Genomic DNA, 11972 nt, shown 5'->3' on the forward strand with positions numbered 1-11972 from the left:
AGGACAGAACCTGCATGGCTATCAACTCCCTACAATTTACAGAATTGTAAAATAGTTCAAAGACCATGCTGGGCTAGAATCAGCTCCGCTGGAGGGATGTCTCCTAGACGATGCATCCTTCTCCACAGACATACAGCTGTGTTTCTAGAGTGAGTGTACCTTGGAACCACTCCAGGACTGGAGTTGTTGAAAACGTCCCCTCCACTGGAAGAGACTTTTGGTGACTTAGGGGAATGCTGGATTAAATGGAAAGAGGTCAGTTTGTTAGGGACGGTGAGTAGCGGCATTCAATGCCCCTTTATATGTCCTGCCTTCTCTATTTTCTGTACCAGGCCCACCCCCAACTTTTTTAAAACAGCCTGATTGAGATATAATTTATATACTATCTAGTTCGCACAATTAAGTGTACAATTCGATGGATTTGAGTCTATTTCCAGAATGATGCAACCATCACAATAATCTAATTTTTAAATTTTTTTTTTTTAAGATTTTATTTTTAAGTCATCTCTACAGCCAACATGGGGCTTGAACTCACAACCCCGAAATCAGGATTCCCACGCTCCGCTGACTGAGCCAGCCAGGCACTGCTCAGTAATCTGATTTTAAAACATTTTCATCACACTCAAAGAAAACACCTTATGCCTTAAAGGGGAGCAAACTAAGAAACTGCAGGCATGAGAGAGAAGCTCTGAAGACCAAGTATAAGTTTCCCTTTTATAAGAGACGTTCCTATTATAAGGGAAATCTCCATTTGTAAGGGTGTCTCCTTCCATGTACCAGGAAGAGAAGGATACTGAATTCTCTAGAAACTCTTGCCAATGAAGATGGCATGGACTTAAATCTGCACAGCAACCTCACCCTCATGAGCAATCAAAACTGGGACACCTGAGTGGTTCAGTCAGTTGAGCGTCCAACTCTTGATCTCAGCTCAGGTCTTGATCTCAGGGTGGTGAGTTTGAGCCCCGCCTTGGGCTCCATGCTGGGCATGGAGACTACTTAAAAAAAAAAAAAAAAAGGCAATCAAAACCCGGCAGATTCAGGAAAAGCTCCACTTCTTCCTCCCCCCTCCCCCAATTGCCTAAAAAGAACTCAGGCAGAGGACCTGCTCCAGGAACTGAGCTGTCACCATGGATAACTTTGTTAGGTTGGGAACAGGGAGGCTAGGCAGGGAGGAAGCTAGCAAGCCTGGTCAATCAAAGTCCTCTCTGTCCCATCATTTCCGAGTGGCCCCGAAAACGTTTCCGGGTTTTCATCTTCCTGTGAAGTACATTCCTTCCGCTTGAAGTCCCAGGACCCTACCCGCTCCTCCTTAGTTCAGGATGACCTATGCACCTCATTGCACCTGACTGTCTTTGGAATTTCCATGTCTGTGTGGATTCCCTGCACGTATGCTATTAAATTGGATTTTCTTCTGTTAAAGTTCCTCATGTCAATTTGATTCTTAGTCCAGCTAGAAGGCACTTGATAGTATTTAAAGTGATGGTTTTGGCCATTTAGGGGAGCTACTCTTGTTTTCCTGGGTCTCTCCCATGTATACAGGAGGGATGCATGTTATTCAACCTGTTTTTCTCCTGTTAATCCGTCTTGTGTCAATTTAATTCTTAAACCAGCCAAAGAACCTAGAAGGGCAGAAGAAAAACTTTGCTACCCCTGCAGCCCCTGACTTGGCCACTTGTTGCCTTGTTGTAACCATTGTTTGTCTGGATACTTCTTTATTTGTTTAATTCTTAAGTAATTCTGTAAAGTCTATTTCCTGGTTTGTGTGCAGACTGTGAAGCTTCCATTGTCTCTGCTCAGATTATTCTTTTTCTTTATTTTATTTTAAAGATTTTTTAAAAAAATTATTTATTTGACAGAGAGACACAGCGAGAGAGGGAACTCAGAAGCAGGCTTCCCGCCAAGCAGGCAGCCCAATGGGGGGCTCGATCCCAGGACCCTGGGATCATGACCTGAGCCGAAGGCAGACGCTTAAAGACTGAGCCACCCAGGTGCCCCTCTTTTTCTTTTTAAAATATTTTTTATTTTTCAGGGGTGCCTGGGTGGCTCATTCGGTCAGGCATCTGCCTTCAGCTCGGGTCATGATCCCAGGGTCCTGGGATCCAGCCCCAAATTGTTACTCATGCTCTTTGTCGTTATCTCTGTCTCTCTTTCAAATAAATAAATAAAATCTTTTAAAAAATATATTTTTTATTTTTCAGCCTGGCTTTCTATAGGTCACCCTAGGTCAGCATAAGCCACTTGTTGGACAAAGATTGTGCTTAAGCTCCCTTAGACAGTTAGGTTTTTATTTTTTTAGAATTGAGTGTGTGTGTGTGTGTGTGACTTGGAATCTGCTTTCACAGTTTAGGATCTTACAATTTTGCCCCTATTCATCCAGGCACTAGTAGCTTAAAAGTTCCCCCTTCTAACTATTTTCCTTTTCTTTTTGTTTCTTTTTCTTTTTCTTTTTTTTTTAAGTAGGTTCCATACACATTGTGGGCTTGAACTCATGACCTGAGATCAAGAGTCACATGCTCTACCAACTGAGTCAGCCAGGCACCCCAAAAGTTCCTCTTTCTGAGGGGAAGCAGCCTTAGGCATTTACACAGTGTTCCAGGCCACCAAGAATAAGTGTGATTTTATTTTATTTCATGTACTTATTTTTCCTTTTAAAGTAAGGCAGACTGCCATGTGCAGTCCCTCATTTGGATGTGTCTGGAGTCTTGGAAGCTTGACTACCCTTATGTTCTCCTACAAATGGACCTTGAGAGCTCCTTTAGCCATTCTAGCAGGAGAGGGCAGATATTTGTATGCCCTTGACCAAATAATGGTCCTCCTCTGTCAGGGAAGGTCTTCCTATTACACCGAGTACACAGCTTTGGGAGGGATGCACATGGAGTGGTGAGGGACGATGGGGACACCACCTAGCCAGCCAGATCGGCCAAAACAACCCTGGAGGTGATGGTGTGATGGGTATCATGGCCTGATCACTCTCACAGCCAGTGTGATCTTATTTTTAAGTCTGAATTCTTGGGTCTGAGTAGCTTTCTGGTCAGATGTGTTTGGTCAGATGTGTTTCAGTCCCTTGAGCCCACTAAGGCTCCTGCCCTTTGCTGATGGGTCTTTGTGGTATGGAAAATTCTCTGAACTCTGTTCCACATCCTGCTCTGACTGTTTCAGCATGGGTATGCATGCTTTCTGGACCCCCAGGAATGAGTGGGATCCTGTGAGGACTCATCTTGGCTGTCTCTTTCTCTGGTTCTCTCTGTTAAACTTCTGGGTGGTCTGCTATTTTGCTTGTCTCTACTAGGATCATGGAGCTACCATACCTTTTAATGGTTTGCCCAAAATGTTTATATCTCTGAAGAACCTACAAACCTTCACAGCACCGAGACACTGTCGCCTTTGACTTTGAAGATATAGGGCAAAGGATGTGAAGAAGCCTTTCTCTGGGGCGTGAGCAGTGTAGTCATAAAAGCATATGTTGAGCACCAGCTTCAAGTGACAGGTGTACACCGGTCTTTGATAAGTCTGTGTTTGAACATCTGTGACATGGGGCCTTCTGAAGTGTGGGGTCCAGGCCCAGGGCTCCTCTTGTCTCTGTCTTAATGTAATATTATTCTACACCCCTTCGGCCAAACTTCTCTTCTTTCTCTTCTCTTCTCTTTTCTCTTCTCTTCTCTTCTCTTCTCTTCTCTTCTCTTCTCTTCTCTTCTCTTCTCTCTCTTCTCTCCTCTCCCCTCCCCTCTCCTCTCCTCTCCTCTCCTCTCCTCTTCTCTTCTCTTCTCTTCTCTCCTCTCCTCTCCTCTCCTCTCCTCTCTCTCCTCTCCCCTCCCCTCTTTTTTCTTTCTTTCTTTCTTTCTTTCTTTCTTTCTTTCTTTCTTTCTTTCTTTCTTTCTTTCTTTCTTTCTTTCTTCTCCTCCCTCCCTCCCTTCCTCCCTCCCTCCCTCCCTTCCTTCCTTCCTTCCTTCCTTCCTTATCTAGAATGCCCTGGTACACAAAGCTACAGTATTTTACAATATTTGTCTTTATAACAGGCTCAACTGGCATATTCATTTCTTAGAAGTTTCTCACAGAAACAGAAAGGCAAACATAATGCCAATTGGTTAAAAAAAAATAGAATTTTAATTCATGAGTCTTTGTTGTCTGATGAGGGAGTCGATGATTAAGGGTGCCCTAGGCAAGGGTTCACTATTACTAGACAGCCTCTCTTCCATACAGAATGTCCTATCTCCCGGTGGTCATGGTCAGAGGTGTGCTTGTCTTGGAACACTGAATCTGGATGGGGTGTCCTGTCAAGAGCCCTCTGGGCTACTGTGGTGTTTGTGGAGGCGGCTAGAAAGGCCAGGCGGACCCTGATGGACCTCCTTGACAACATTTCTTCAATCTCCAGATGCAATGACAGTATTCCAATTCTCTTAAGACTAATAACAAAGCAGAATCCTACTTCATTTTCTAAGATCATAGCCTCTCCTTCCTCAGCACATGGGAAAGCGTCTGCCCTTCCCACGTCCTCTCCTCATGGAGAAGTTCGTCCGATGGAAAGGTGAACGTACCGCCACAGCCCAGTGTCAGGGTGAAAGTGCTATTGAAAAGAAATGTGGCACGTGGGGCGCCTGGGTGGCTCAGTCATTAAGCGTCTGCCGTCGGCTCAGGTCAGGATCCCAGGGTCCTGGGATCGAGCCCCGCATCGGGCTCCCTGCTCGGTGGGACCCTGCTTCTCCCTCTCCCACTCCCCCTGCTTGTGTTCCCTCTCTCATTGTGTCTCTCTCTGTAAAATAAATAAAATCTTAAAAAAAAAAAGAGAGAGAGAGATGGCACGAGATCAAAGTTTTTCCTGGTGAATTTGTTCATTTCACACTTATTGAGAGACTCCTGTATGCTGGGCTTCTGGGTGACTCCATAATGGAAGACATGCAGGGTCACTGGAGGCCCAGGGCTAGGGGGTGCTGACCTGGGGGTGCATGAATACAAAAAGGTTCCCCGGGCAGTGCTCCCAACATGACCAGTGAGGCCCACAGGATAACGTGGGACATGGACGCATAAAAGGCAGCACCAGGAAGGCTGTGGACGTGCTTGAAGCAGGAAAACTCCACCCTGCCCACATCCCAGCCCCGAGTGCCATCAGTACCTAGAGAGGAAAGGCTGAGAGTGAATGGCCAAATTGTACTGCAGGCCACCTGCAGCGTTAATAATTGCTGTGCAGAAGGCAACTTTGTGGAGAGGTTTTCTGGGTTGGCAGGAGATTGATTTTTTTTTTTTTTAAAGATTTTATTTATTTATTTGACAGAGAGAGACACAGCGAGAGAGGAAACACAAGCAGGGGTAATGGGAAAGGGAGAAGCAGGCTCCCCGCAGAGCAGGGAGCCCGATGCAGGACTCGATCCCAGGACCCTGGGATCATGACCTGAGCTGAAGGCAGTTGCTTAACCAACTGAGCCACCCAGGCGCCCAGGAGATTGATTTTTTTTTTTTTTAAAGATTTTATTTTATTTATTTATTTATTTGAGACAGAGAGCACATGAGAGGGGGGAGGGTCAGAGGGAGAAGCAGGCTCCCTGCAAGCAGGGAGCCCGATGCGGGACTCGATCCCGGGACTCCAGGATCAGGACCTGAGCCGAAGGCAGTCGCTTAACCAACTGAGCCACCCAGGCGCCCCCAGGAGATTGATTTTTGATGATACTTCCCCAACCCCAGGCCCTATGGGTGCTGCAGACACACAGATAGAGTCCTGACCTCACGGACACTACCTGCCAGGGCAGAGACGGATGAGAATCAGTTAAACGGACAGTGATTGGTTCTGGGAAGGGAAATGAGGGGCTTGAGAGCTGTGGTCAGGGACGGCCTGTCTGGGGAGTGAGCAGGTGAAGGAAGGAGGCGAGCCACGAGACAGACATGGGCAATCACCTGTTGCTCCCCCTGCTTGTGTTCTCTCTCTCTGTCAAATAAATAAAATCTTTAAAAAATATATATAGAGGGGTGGGAGGATGGGTTAGCCTGGTGATGGGTATTAAGGAGGGCACGTACTGCATGGAGCACTGGGTGTTATAAGCAAACAATGAATCATGGAACACTACATCAAAAACTAATGATGTAGTGTATGGTGATTAACATAACATAATAATAAAAAAATAATATATCTATATAAAACAAAACAAAAAAACAATGACTAGTCCTCAAGTAAGAGGGCTGGACAGCACATTTGTCACACGGAGTCCATCCTACTGGGGGGACCATCTGTGTTAACTGGCTTTGAACAAAATAAATGAGGCTCCTGCCTTCCCACAGAAACTGGGTGAAGGGGGTGCCATCTTCCTCGATCACGTTTCCAAGAGATGCTTCCGGGAGTCTTTGAGAAAGACATTCCTGGGTCTGGCAAGAAGATTCTTCAGCTTTAAAAAGACTCACATACATTTCAAATGGACAGAGGAAGCACTTACAAGTTTTCTAAAGCAAACGCTAAGAAAAGGGAGGGGGAGCGAAATCTCTATCTTTATTCTCAACAGAGGAATTAAGCGTCTTATTTTTTTTTTTTTTCATTGTATCTGCTCTTAGCCTAGAAAAGCAGAGCATGTGGGGGCCTCGCAAGTCTCAGTGAGGAGTTTGGGTTTATTCTGAGCTTGATGGGAAGGCTGGGGAGGTATGAGCAGGACAGTGTTCTAAAGGCTCAGTCTGGGTGCTGAGCGGACACTTGGTCCCCAGGCTTGGCCTGATGCCTGTAGCAAGGAGGGGGACTTCGGAGGCTCCAGAAGGTTGAGAATGGCGCTGATTTCCTTTGATGGCTTGTGCCTAGGAGCCAAGCGGGTCTGCTAACTCCAGCACTTGTCGCACTTAGCAGGGCTGTTTCTTTGCATTGTTCTGCCGAAGCCCCGGATTCCTGTATAATGAGTGTCATCTGGTCGTTATGGAATATACCCATCATTTTTCCACTTTTCTGGTCTTTTCTCTAGGACAGTGCTCAAATGTTTCAAACTTCTCCCTAAAAGGTGGAAGTAAGGTGGAGCTTTGGGAAACAAATTCTGATGATTCTGAGGAGCTATTTATGAGAAGAGTAAAGAAATGCTAATGAAGGCAGGGCACAGCGAAGTCAAGTAAAGTAGACGGTACTGTGTGCACCCGTAGGGCAAGGCTGTGAATGTGGCCAGCTCCTGAGAAAGCCAGCAAAGAGAGACGGCATTACTCGAATCAGACCCAAACCAGGGTTTTTTTTTTCAGGTTTTCCACCTGGATCCTTTGTGCCCTCAATCCTCCTTTATGTAACCGTTTGTCAGTAGAATATTCCATCTAAACAAACAGGTCTCTGAAAAGAAGCAAACTGATTACATAGTTTCTTTTATGCTTGTGGCATAAAATCATAAATAGAATTACACACCACAGCGCTCTGAAAGTTTCCTCTCTGCCTTGCAAGCTGGGAGCTCATTCTTACCTGTCGAGCTCCACCTGCTCACCTGAATTCTTGGGTTTGTGGTTGCTCTTATTTGCTCTTTGGCTATTTGTTGTTGTTGTTGCTGGTTCGTTTCTTTGTTTTGGGGCACTCACCCTATTTCTGGACCGCTGGCTGTTCGGAAATAAGAAGCTAATTGGATCTTTTCTCTCCATCTGCAGGAAGATTCGTTTTGTTTTTATTCTTTTGCAAGGTCTTGGCTCTCAGAAAACGCACGTTTAATCTCACATGGGACATGGATGCTTTACCGTGGAGACCTTAGTCACCTAATTGCACAACTGCCACTGATAAAAGCAACAGTTGGCCAAGTCGTAGAACAAGAAGGGTCTTCGGGTAACTTTGGGAGCGAAAGCCCTTTCGTCCTTGGGCAGTTCTCTCCCTTCTCCGGGGCGAGAGGCTGTTTTTCTGCAGCTCTGTGCTGTAACTGGGCATCAGTGGGTTCCACAGTGAGCAGGCCCCTCTTGGCAGCAACACTGAATGCATTTCATCCCTTCCCTGTCTCGCTCATTACACCCAGCCACTAGTTAGCTGTACAATCGTGAGCAAATCACACATTAATGGTTATAATAACAGTTCACAAGGGCGCAGACTCTGTTCTAATCCATTACATATATTGTCTTATACTTCATAACAACCCAATGATTGGCAGTTAAAATCCCCATTTTAGGGCGCCTGGGTGGCTCAGTCGTTAAGCGTCTGCCTTCGGCTCAGGTCATGGTCCCAGGGTCCTGGGATCGAGTCCCACATTGGGCTCCCTGCTCGGCGGGAAGCCTGCTTCTCCCTCTCCCACTCCCCCTGCTTGTGTTCCCTTTCTCACTGTGTCTCTCTCTGTCAAATAAATAAATAAAATCTTTAAAAACAAAATCCCCATTTTAGGGGTGCCTGGGTGGCTCAGTCGGCTAAGCGTCTGCCTTCAGCTTGGGTCATGATCCCGGGGTCCTGGGATCGAGCCCTGCATTGGGCTCCTTGCTCTGCAGAGAAGCCCCGCTTCTCCCTCTCTTCCCCGCTTGTGCTCTCTCACTGTCTCTCCTTCTTTGTCTCTCAAAGAAATAAATAAAATCTTTTTAAAAAAATCCCCATTTTATCAATAAAGTGAAGCACACAGTACCTTGCCCAAGGCCCCTCAGCTGGGAAGCAGCACAGGCAGGATTTGGGCACTTGCACCACGATGCTGTGTGGCCCAGGGCTTTGTTAAACCTTAGCGTGGTCATCTGTACCATGAGCTAGTTGACCAGATGTTCTCAAAGGTTCCAAAGAGCCCTCATGCGTCCGTGATGGTCAGCGGCTCACTAGTTTGAGTGCCAAGAGGAATGTTCTATATCAGCTCTGTTCATTCCCCAGAACTTACCCCAGCAGACAAGTTCAGGAACCACTGCAGGCGGGAGGAACCGAATAGGGCTCATCTTCATGGGCCAGTCTTCATGGAGCTCTGTGTGTCTGACTATCAGTGTCTTGCCCCATGTCATCATTCATACACTAGATGAAATTCTTGCCTCAGATAGAGTCTCAAAAGTTTCTGGAAACAACTGGTTCTGGGGCTGTTTAATGAAACGAAAGTAAGTTAAGCCCTTCTACACCCCAACTGGAATTGGTTTCTCTGTTCTTCACACTCACTTGTACCCTACCAAGATTCAATCAATGATGCTTGTCCCATGTCTTCTTGGTTTCTCCCTTGACAATACAGTGTTTGGTTTTTTCTTTTTTCTTTTTTTTCTTTTTTTTGAGCCAGGGACCAACTCACTTGTATGTCTTTCCCGTGGCCCAATCACTATTGTGTAGTTGGCATTTAGTGAATGTGTGGCAAATCAGCTGAATCAAAACAAAACAAACAGACATGTAGCATAAGCCCTGGCAGGCGTTTCTCCCTCTCTCTTTTGTGTGATCCAAGTGTTTTATTTAAGCTTTACTTGCCAAGGCATCCACTTCTCAGAGGTACCCACTTCGAAGACCACTATCTCAAATAAACACATTACCAGCGACCCCACTCGATAAAGAGCTGGCTGTCTCCTCTGCACTGAGGATCTTGGTTGGATTCAATAACTGACCATTTGGGCCGCCTTGCCTGTTCTCTTCCCATTTTTAAATTCCTGCTGTTGTGTTTTAAATTCACTAATAAGGCCTAAGCCCTCCTCCCCTCCCTCCACCCTAATAAAAGCAAAACCCCAAGCCTGCACTCCTCTCTCTCGCTCTCTCTACCTGTAACCTCGCTCTGTGGCCCCAGCTGTGTGGTGTAATTTCCAGGTTCTGTTAAGTCATCAACCTCTATCTTTCAAAATTTCCTGATGGTTGTTGCTGAAGGGCACCTTGGCATCGTGGTAAGAACCATCAGGGCCCGTCCACTTGTAACGCTGGTTTGGAGGAGAGGGGGATGTGTGAGGGAGGCTCACCCAGGCTGGGACTGCCACAAAGCAATAGAAGACACTTGTTTTCCAGCCCAGGATTAGGTGTGGTCAAAGAAGCACCCAGGCTAGTCCAGGAAAAGGGCTTGGGAAGAGATAGAACTAAAGCTCTCTGGGCCTGCTATTATGTTGCACGTCCAAAACACCTGCAAAATGGAAATTTCACATTAGTTACGTAGGGGCCAGCGCAGGCTGCCCCAAGATGGGCCATTTTGGCATGAAGACTATCTTGAGATAAAAAGTAATCAAAACCCAGCAGATTCAGGAAAAGCTCTTTACTCCCTCCTCCCCTCCAACAGCCTAAAAGGAACTCAGGCAGAGGACCTGCTCCAGGAACAGAGCTGTCACCATGGATAACCTCGTTAGGATGGGAACAGGGAGGTTAGGCAGGGAGGAAGCTAAAAAGGCCGGGTCGATCGAAGTCCTCTCTGTCCCATTGTTCCCAAGTGGCCCCGCAAACATTTCCTGGTTTTCATCTTCCTGTGAAATGCGTTCCTTTGGCGTGAAGTCCCAGACCCCTACCCCCTCCTCCTTAGTTCAGGATGACCTATGTACCTCATTGCACCTGTCTGTCTTTGGAATTTCTTTCTTTCTTTTTTTTTTTAAAGATTTTATTTATTTATTTGACAGAGAGAGACACAGCAAGAGAGGGAACACAAGCAGGGGGAATGGGAGAGGGAGAAGCAGGCTCCCCACTGAGCAGGGAGCCCAATGTGGGGCTCGATCCCAGGACCCCGGGATCATGACCTGAGCCGAAGGCAGACGCTTAATGACTGAGCCACCCAGGCGCCCCTGTCTTTGGAATTTCTGTGTCTGTGTGGATTCCCCAGATGTACAAAATTAGATCTTCTCCCTAATCTGTCTCATGTCTGGTTGACTCTTAGCCCAGCCAGAAGGACCTTCAAAGGGACAGGGAATTCTTGCTCCGTGACAATTAACCTTCAGTAATATGGCCATTCCATGCATCCGATGTTCCCTAGGATTCTGTGTGTGACACCAAACTTTGCTGTCTGCAGGCCCTTAACAAATAAGAGGCAGGGTGAGTAAGGGTCTTCTGTCTGACATACTTGTACCAAGGATAGAAACCTAGGAGGATGTCCATGAACGAGGAGAAGGGGCTCCTCTGGGCACCCCTTTTGAGCCATGCCTAATAAGAAGAAAATGCCATTTCTCTAGACTCAATATATCAGCATATTTTTGCTAATATTTGAATTTTTACTAACCTTCTTCCCAAGGTTCAAATTTCAAAAATGAATCCCTCAGTCAGAATTGTATCTTGAAAATGGAAAAGCTGGATTTCCTCCGAAGGATCTAAGCAGGAAATACCTTACTGCCCAAACCAATGAGTGATGGTGGTTGAGAAGGGGCAGTAGCTTCGGGGAGTGGTCAGAATCCAACTTCTCTGTCATACATGCCAAGGTGTTGAGTGGTATTCTCCATGTCATTCCAGAAATACGGCTAAGACTCAAAGCTGAAGACCAGAGATGCCAAGGGGCTGTGGGTGGGGGCGGCAATGAAGACAGGGCCTCCGTGGAAGGGGAGCCCAGTGTCTCCTGCTTACTGAGCTACAGCACCTTGGTGCTGCCAGCAGCATGCATCTTTTTGGGGTAGGAACTTTTTTTTTTTTTTTTAAGATTTTATTTATTTATTTGAGAGAGAGAATGAGATAGAGAGAGCATGAGAGGGGGGAGGGTCAGAGGGAGAAGCAGACGCCCCGCCGAGCAGGGAGCCCTATGCGGGACTCGATCCCGGGACTCCAGGATCATGACCCGAGCCGAAGGCAGTTGCTTAACCACCTGAGCCACCCAGGCGCCCTGGGGTAGGAACTTTTGAGAACAATTGACGTATGTCCCCTGGGGCTTGGGGGTGCATACATGTGAACATACAGAGTATTCACAATAGAGTGACTGTTATTTCCAGTCTAGGGATTTCTTTCTTTCTTTCTTTCTTTTTTTAAGATTTTATTTATTAATTTGAGAGAGAGAATGAGAGAGAGAGAGCACATGAGAAGGGAGGAGGGCAGAGGGAGAAGCAGACTCCCTGCTGAGCAGGGAGCCCGATGCGGGACTCGATCCAGGGACTCCAGGATCATGACCTGAGCCGAAGGCAGTCGCCTAACCGACTGAGCCACCCAGGCGCCCCCGTCTAGG

The sequence above is a fragment of the Mirounga angustirostris genome, unplaced genomic scaffold (assembly GCF_029215605.1).
Source record: "Mirounga angustirostris isolate CCGP_5_RB_7025 unplaced genomic scaffold, mMirAng1.0.hap1 SCAF_17, whole genome shotgun sequence".
NCBI lineage: Eukaryota > Metazoa > Chordata > Mammalia > Carnivora > Phocidae > Mirounga > Mirounga angustirostris.